General features: G+C 45.6%; 1 long non-coding RNA gene across 1 annotated transcript; it reads right to left on the bottom strand.

The window, feature by feature from the left end:
* Window positions 1–6,198: 6,198 nt before the first annotated feature.
* On the bottom strand, window positions 6,199–8,650 carry LOC140689103 (uncharacterized). The gene is made up of 3 exons (XR_012063979.1): window positions 8,563–8,650; window positions 7,884–8,088; window positions 6,199–6,987 (listed from the first exon to the last, which is right to left on the bottom strand). It is a non-coding gene; the product is annotated as an uncharacterized lncRNA (long non-coding RNA).
* Between the last annotated feature and the right edge of the window lie 218 nt (window positions 8,651–8,868).

Here is an 8,868-nt window from a genome sequence, read left to right as displayed (position 1 = left end):
GACAGAAGCAGTCCGAAGAGAACGAACTCATCTTTCCACCGTTAGAACAGTGACCTGTTTCGACACCTGCCCACACGCCCTGCCTTCCCTCATGTCATAAAAGATAACCTTCTGTTGGTGTTGTTGCTGTGTTCCCAGTCTCAAGGGCAGCCCTCCAGCTGTGCCACTTCTCACCTACCCAAGAACTTCGCTGCTTCATTTCCCCCTTTCTCTGCTTCATCATCTCCTTCTACATCCCAACGTTCTGCAGATTCTTCCATTAAAAAAAAACAAAACTAAACTCTCCCTTCACCCAACTTCCCTTCTGGACACAGCCCCATCTCTCTTTTTCCTCCATGCAAAATTTTACAAAGGAATGTTTACACTCACTGCTTCTACTTCCTCATGTCCCACTCTGTTCTTTTTCTTGTAATTGAAGTATAGTTGATTTACAGTGCTGTGTTAGTTTCTGGTGTACAGCATAGTGACTCAGTTATATATGTGTGTATATATATATATATTCCTTTTCATGTTCTTCATTATAGGCTATTGCAAGCTATTGAATACAGTTCCCCATGCTATACAGAGGAAACTTGTTGTATATCTGTTTTATATATAATAGTTGTTTATAATAGTGCAAATCTAGAACTCCCAACTTATCCCTTCCCACCCTCTTCCCCTACTGGCAACCACAAATTTGTTTTCTGTCTGTGAGTCTGTTTCTGTCCTTCTAGGAAAAACCCATTGTTTGTGTCATCAAGAAGAGAGACGATATTTGGTATGAGGCAGTTCTAAAAACAGGAATTCCATTGTGTTTTCCAGCTATTGCTCTGAGGAAAGCTCAGCAGGGGATCGGCAGGTCCTCCCAGATTATTAAAAGGCCCTGGGGATTCTCCTCCAGGAAAATGAATGAAAGTTACAAATGACAGGGAGAAGGCTTCAAGGTGGCAGAGCAGAAGGAAGTGGAGCTCAGCCTTTCCCACAAATACATCAAAAATACAAATGATAAAAATTATTATTATTACTTTTTTGCTTTATTGCCCTGATCAAAACAAACAAAAAAGCAAGCTGAGTCTGAACAAATGGATCTTTCTGCCATCATTTATATTACACTGAGCTGTCAGGATTGAAATAAAATGATCATTTCCAAACATATTTAAAAAAAAAACCCCAACATATGGCATACATAGGTCATGGAAAATACACACACAAAATTAAGGCACGCGTACAAACATGCTGTCCACAGATAGACATATAAATAGGTAGAGAGTAACTATCTGTTTATATAGATGGATGGTAAATAATCGTACAGCCTATAAATAGAAGGTAAATCTGTGGAGTTAAAACACCACGTGCTGGTTGTGCACATCCACAGGTAGGTCAGCACTCGACCGTCAATCCTGCTTGTGTGACGCCGAGTCATCAGTATAGGCAGCGATACATGAAAGAGCCCTGTGGTACCGACGGGGCAGGAAGGACTTGCAGGAGCCCGGGTGGTAGATCCAGGCTCCCCCAGATCCGGTCCTGTCAGTTCCTGACTGTGGTGATTTGCTTTCAATGAGCCAAGCCGTTTCCACCTTTGCCCTCACAATTCCCTCTGCCTGAAGCTCTCTCTCTGCCAGAGCAGGGCTCCCTTGTCCGGTGAAGGGCTAAGATCAAAGTTCTTGTCCTCAGAATGCCCTGTGTGGCCCGCAGTCTCCACGCCTTACTCTGTGTTCTCTTTGTTTTAACTTATGATGCCTACACCCCCTGACATCACAGTGTACGTCTATCCGGTTGGTTTGTTGTCTGTCTCCCTCATTAGACTGTAAACGGCACAGGACAGGGCTTTTGTTACCACTGTACCTCCAACACGGGGGCTCGGTATTGGCTGAAGATGTAAATGAACACATGAATAAATGAGGGAGCCTGGGGAGAGGAGGGTACAGCTCAGTGGTGGAGCGTGTGCTTAGCATGCATGAGGTCCTGGGTTCAATCCTCAGTACCGCCATTAAAAAACAACGGTAAATAAATGAACCCAATTCCTACCCCCACCAGTAAGTGAGCCCAGTTTGACTCTTGGCTGAAACGGAGTCGTGCTTGAATGTTTCTTTTTCTTAACTGTAGGCATCCTTTCCTCCTGCTGGTGGTAGGGAAGCATCTGAAGAAAACAGACATCTCCTCTCTAGCTCTTTCCCTCCTGTACATCTCCCATTCCTCCCCCACCCCACTCACCTTTCACATTACAAATGACTGATATGGTCCAGGACCCTTGAGGGAATAAACTTCCAGTGGACTCCCTCCAAGTTCCTCCTCCTCTCTCTGCCCTGCTTAAAACAAGCCTGCAATGAAATTTCCTGGGTGTGCAGCCTTTGAAGGTGTTTTCTTCACCTGGTTGCAAAGGGAGAGACACCCATCCCTTAGTCACATACCACTGGGGTGACCATGGGCCTCTTGCCCCATCCCACCTACCAGGTCCTGTTGTCAGGTGTGAATTACTGTGACCTCACAGGTCTCACCCAAGAGTGATGACAGTCTCCTCCGGGAAGGTCACACAAAGCATTTCTCCTGGAGTATATTGCTGTAATCACTTTCAGGCCTTGCCTCGGACGTCTGCGAAGCTTCGTAGGAGCCATCTGAATGCACATTCCCATGAGATCCTGGCCCAGGACATAAGAGCACTTTGAGATTAAACTTGCCTGATGCATTTAGACATTGCCACGTACATATTTCTGGGGCGATCTGAAAACACAATGTAATTTCTATTATGGAACAGAGGGCTGTGTTTGTCTATCATGTGAAATGGCAGAAAAGGAAACACAGATTGATTTTTGCAAATCTATACTTTTTTATAGTCTTCAAAGAAATGAAAAAAAATCAGACTTCATTTGCTATTGCCATATGGAATATAGTGCGAGAAAAATTTACCAGCCTGCAAACCTGCAGTTTCTGGTCTTAAATCTAACCTATGAAGTATGTTTTTCTTCTCACGAATGGAAACCCCCAAACAGTTAGATGGGGATTCATTTGCTCGTCCCCTAAATTGTAGTTCGATGCAGAGACACTTTTTACCGGATTAGATGGTTTAAATCCCTCTGGCCATGAAAATGTTTTTCCTTATCATCTATGTTTCTTTCAGGAAAGTGAGTAGGTCGGGAGGAGAGATCCAACCTGACTGAACTTCTGTGTCAATGACACGGGCCGTACAGCATCCAAGTTCAAGGGTGAGCTTTGAAGCTGGGCAGGCCTGGAAGGGACTCTTGGGCTCTCTGCTTCCCCAGCTTTGTAATCAGGGCAAGTTATCGAGGGAGCAGTTAAGAACACGAGCTTCTGCTCATGACAACTTGAATTTGACCCTTGGTTCTGCTACTTACTCTATGATCTTCACTTGACCTCTCTGAATCTCAGTTTCTTCTTCAGTAAAGTAACACTTTCCTGGGTGGTTGTGAGAATTAAGGGGAATAAAGCCTGTGAAGGCCTTGGCACATTCTCTGGCACGCAGGGTGCAGTCCGTGTAAGCTGTTACCGCCATCATCACCCACAGTGTCGGTAGTCGTGGCATCAGTTAAGATCACACAGCTAGTTAATGATGGAATCTAAAAAAAAAAAAAATCCCCAGATGCCTTTTTCCCTGCCGAGTGATTGTTTTCCTTCTGTCAAAACACGCAGCCTTGGGAGAAGATGTGATAAGACGTTAAATAACTGAGGGTGGAGACGCGAGGCTGTGACGACGTTAGTGGTGACGGCGATCACTGGAGAAGCAGCTTTCTTTAGAGCACCGCTTCTCAGCCTCGGCTATATATTACAATCCCCTGGGTAGTTTCAAAATACCGATGCCTGGATTTCACCACCAAAGATTCTGTTTGAAATGGTTTGGAGTGCAGCCTAGGTGATAGGACTGGTTTTTTTTTTTTTTTTAATATACTCTAGTAATTCTATTGTATAGCCAGATTGACAACCACTGGTTTAGAAGCACCTCTTGTGGCTTCCAAATCCTAGTGACAATGGTCGAGACAAGATCAGGACCCCATGCAGGAAGCCTGGCAGCGAAGTTTCATTTCCTGGTCCCCAAATTACCTGGTGCGATAAGACCGAGAAGACACGAAATTGCCGGGTGTCTAGGGAGGGAACACAGCAGCCGGCCACCTCCCCACCCGGGAGCCACGGCCCTGTCTTCTCCGTGGGCGGCTCTCCCTACACTCAGCTGTCAAGGGCTAGCTCAGAAGCAGAAAATGCACCGCATGTAAAAGTCTTAGAGACTGCCATGGGATCTCAAAGTCCCCTTGTGTGTGTGTTGGGAGGGGAGGTGTATGCAGGCGTGAACATGTCTGTGTAAGTGGAATCACTACAATCAATTTCAGATTCCACTGTATTCGACCACAGTCAACATAAGACAACTGAATGTTGTTACTTTAGCAGGGAGAAGACCACGATCTTGAAAGAACCTTGGTTGTTCTGAGCCACAAGGTGGCAGCACGTTGCATGTCTAGTTAATGGCCTTCAGTTTAAGAGAGTTGGTCAAATAGAGAATAAACATGGTTATCAAAGGGGAAAGGGAGGGGGAGGGATAAACTAAGAGTTTGGGATACACATTGCTATATACAAAATAAATAAAGAGCAAGTTTCTTCTGTACAGCACAGGGAACTATGTTAGATATCTTGTAGTAATCTGTAGTGAGTAAGAATATGAAAAGGAATACATTATGTATATGTATGGCTGAAACATTATGGTGTACACCAGAAATTGATACAACATTGTAAACTGACTGTACTTCAGCTAAAAACATAAAAATATATAAATAAAAATAATAAAAATGAAAAGAGAGAAGAAAAGTGAGCTCAGCCAGCACTAAGTTCTAGCACGGTGCTAGCTAAGATGTGTGGGGGTCAAGGAGAACGGCGCTGACTGCGGGGGACAGTGCCCTGCCACAGTGCTTTTCTAGATGTGCCTAGAAAGGAGTGGAGGAAACGTATTAACTCTGCAGGAGGTTTTGGGGACATTGTCACAGAGGAGAACTCTGTGCTGGGACCGTGCCACGTGGAGCATCTGAAAGCCAGCTTGAATCCAGGCCCCACCATGTATGAGCTGTGTAACATTGGGAACTTTATCTGGAAAATGGGGATGGTAATAGTCCAAACCCCACAGGTGAGCAGTAAGCAGACACAAATGAGCAGGTCAGAACGGTGCCGGATGCCTAGGAAGTGCCAGCCTGTATCATTTACTACTGAATAAACGCTGGAGGGGGATTTGGCAAGAAGAGAAAGGAGATCGGAGCAGAGCATTCTAGAACGTGACCTGAGGGAAGGCAGAAATAAGAAAAGGGAGTGATGTGCTTGGGGACTAAAGGGTATGGCAGGAATCGAGGACCTGGGACCTGAGGGAGGAGGATGGGGACCGGCCTCAGAGGCAAGTGGAGGCCAGAGCTGGGCAGGCCCTGCAGGGGCTCCCAGGACCGTGGTCTCTTTCCGGAGGATCAGGGGAAGCCGTTCCCGGTGGGTGGAAGGGCTGGAGGGCTCTAGGAGAAAGAAGCCCTGGCAGCTCCGAGAAAGAAGGTTGGGCTGGGGGAGGGAGCGTGGTGCTGAGGATGTGGGATGGTCATATGGGATAATGAGTGTGCAATGAGCTCATCTGAACCTGTGAAGTGCGAGGTGAGTGTGGGTGCAAAGACACCAAGGTGGGGCTGGGAGCCCTCCCAGGGCTGGGAGGACCTTGGCCAAGAACTGTTGCTTTGCTGCCCCGAGGGGAGGTGGGGAGGCTGGGGATGAGGTACCCACCGCCTTCTGCTGGGCTGGTGACCAGCTGCTGAAGGCCACAGGACAGCAATCAGGATTCCTCTCAACTCAGCCCTCCCACCCTACCACCCCCATACGGTCTCTGGGATGGGAACTTCCCATCGGAGCCGTAAGTATACCAAGAGTGAGGCTCTAGACGTAGCCTGAGGTTGAATCTGCTTCTCTCAGTTACCAGCTCTGTGCCCCAGGCAAGCTACTTAACCTCAACTTAACCTCCTTTGGTTTTCACATCCATAAAATGGGGTTAATAATCATACCTACTGAATAAGACGGCCATGAGGATTAGCTGAGTTCATGTGTGGGGGGCACTAGAATGGTACCTGGCACACAGTACGTGCTAAGTAAAAGTTTGTTCATTAAAATATGCAAAATGATTGTAACTGTACCTACTTCAAAATTTATTGTAAACATTCAAGTATTTGGGGTAACGTCTGGCACATCAAGAACCCTCAGTTAATTTAGTTAGCTACTAGTGTTGCTATTCTCAGGGATGCCCTGGGGTCCAGAGGAGAACCCGGGGGACAAGGTCACGTTGTGGATGGGAAGGAAATTTTCCCCGTCTCAGAGAATCTACATGAACATGGCCTGGCATTGTTCATTTCTACTTGAAATTTACTTTGAATGTGTTTATTTGTTAATCACTTTCTGCATTTATAGATTCTTCCCTATATAATCAGCAATTTCCACCTATGATGAGATACTCAGCCCCAACTCCTTGCAGTAGGACCAGGTCTTTATCTGCTTAAAGCTGAGTCCTCTACAGCTCTGAGGCAGAAGGATGGACTAAATGACCTCCTCTCAGCCTGAAGATTCTTTTTCTAAAACGGATGTGACAGGTTGGATTTCTGTCGCCACCTCACACATAGCTCCCACATCTCTCACCCTGTTCATCTCAATGGATTTGCGAGGAAAATGTAGGATGGCTTCTGTTTCCGGGAGCTGCCCCTGAGTTTGGAGAGATAAGGGTCACTGGGCTGGAACCTCAAGAGAAGAGGGAAGGTGAACGTTTTGTGAAAGAGCAGAGAGGAAACCGAGCAAATGGAAAGCTGGGGAGAGCGGGACAGTCCTGTTGTCTCAATTGTGTGCACTTGGTCCTCTTCCAAGCAGACAGCATGACCACTCTCAGGAGGGCTGGTTTCCTTGGAGAAATCAGAGAAGCCCGATGGGGGTCCCAGCTCTGTTTCTTGAGCTACAGGATGTGGGGTTACTTACTAAACCTCTCTAGCTCTTTCTCATCTGTAAAATGAGAACAACAACAATAATGTGTCATGAGCAGTCATAAGGATTCATGAGACAATGACATTCTTTCTGTTTGGCAGACATGCCAAGCTTCTTCCCACCTCAGGGCCTTTGCACATGCTATGTCCTCTGCCCAGAGGGCTCTCACACCAGATTTGTGTGGTGAGTTTTTTCCATTATTCAGACCTCAGAGCAAATATCCTCTCCTCAAAGGGGTCTTTCCTGACCACCCCATCATAAATGGCCACCCCTGGACACTTATCACACTGCTTCACTTTATTGTTTCGATACACTTATCACTATTTGAAATGGCCTTTGTTTGTTTACTTGGTTATTATCTATCTCCCCTGACTAGGGTGTAAGTTCCCCAAGTGCATATTCGCTGCCATCTGCACCATGCTTGGCACATTCAATGAATGAATAATGTATTCAAAGCACCAGTATATTTACTGAAAACCCAGTGATATTATTATCATTATTAGTATCATTAATTTCATTCCCCCAAAAGGATGTCAGTTTGATCATTCTCTTGCTTTATTTCTAACAATCCAGAATTCTCTAGGCTTTGATCACAGACAATGACGTCACATTATGCCCCATTCAAGTCTCATAATAACCCATCTTTGGGGAAAAATATCTACAGAGGCATGCTATTCCCTCATTTTTCTAAATATTCCAGATGCTACACCATCAGAAAAACTATAAGCTTGCCCCTTTCAAAGAGACGCTTAAACTAAGGCTTTCACTGAGGGGTGCTATGAGAAACCACCTTAAAAATAATCAGCTGTTTGAATAATATTGAGGAGGTGGTACATTACAGTCCCAATAGAAATTATGAGAAACCCTGGGGTGAGAAATTCCTTTCAAAGTTCAACCCTTCATAAAATACTCACTTCCTTTGGGGAGCTAGTATGTATTTTTGTCTCCACAAGTTGGGCAACAGTTTGTTTCCCTTTTCACTTTGGCTGCCAGGAAGCTCAGGGCCAAATATTTAACTCATATCTAAAGGCAAAATGAGCTTTAATGGTCTGCATATTTACATCTCTCTTTTCCATCTTCTTTACTTCATACTCTATGTTCATCTCCACTTTAATCAACCTCAAGGAAGAGAAAAAAATTAGCTTAGGAAAGGGCAGGTACCAATGCAGGCTGGACAGTCAAAATCACAGCCTAATCATATCACAGGGACAACGTGGGGAGGACACAACTGCCAGGGCCCTTGGACAGATTCAGGTGCAGAGTTCTGAGTGGGAGCACCCACTTGGACAAGACCAGTCACATGCACAGAGCACAGAGTGTATCTGGCTTTGATGTTGGTGTCTGTAGGAGATGCAGCCCTGCCTGTCACCCAGAGTCACGTGGTAGGGAATTCCTCAAACACGGGAAAAAGGCTCAGATATTAGACACCGTCCCCAAATAACTGTTCATTAGGGTTTATTTTATTGCAGCATTTTTTTTCTTCTATACCACAAAGCCTTTGTGGAATGAAGCATAGACGGAAATCAATAAATGTGTATAGGACATGTGAATTACTCCATGCCACAAGGTGAATGGAACCTTTTATTTCCTTACTTTTCTAAATGAAAACCTGCTCAGGGCTTCATTCTCCAACTGAACTTCAGTTGGTGAGAAGTTCAGCATTAAGTCCCAGAGCTCTGAATGTCTGAGTCATGATTTTCAGAACAACCCAGAGGGGAAGGATCCATTCTCTGGTGAGCACGCCCTGTGGTTGCCATGGAGATGCCTGATGCCCGGGCTCATTGTGAGGCAGGCAATTCCCCTGGTAGCACCCACTACCTCCCAGCCAAGCTTACGTGCTGCATTAGCTGCTGGCTGGGCCCTCTGAGGTGAAGGCAGAAGGATTTTAGATACCTTTTG

The sequence above is a fragment of the Vicugna pacos genome, chromosome 25 (genome assembly GCF_048564905.1).
Source record: "Vicugna pacos chromosome 25, VicPac4, whole genome shotgun sequence".
Lineage (NCBI taxonomy): Eukaryota > Metazoa > Chordata > Mammalia > Artiodactyla > Camelidae > Vicugna > Vicugna pacos.
The sequence above is the reverse complement of the archived record's forward strand: the minus strand, read 5'-3'. Positions and strand labels throughout refer to the sequence as shown.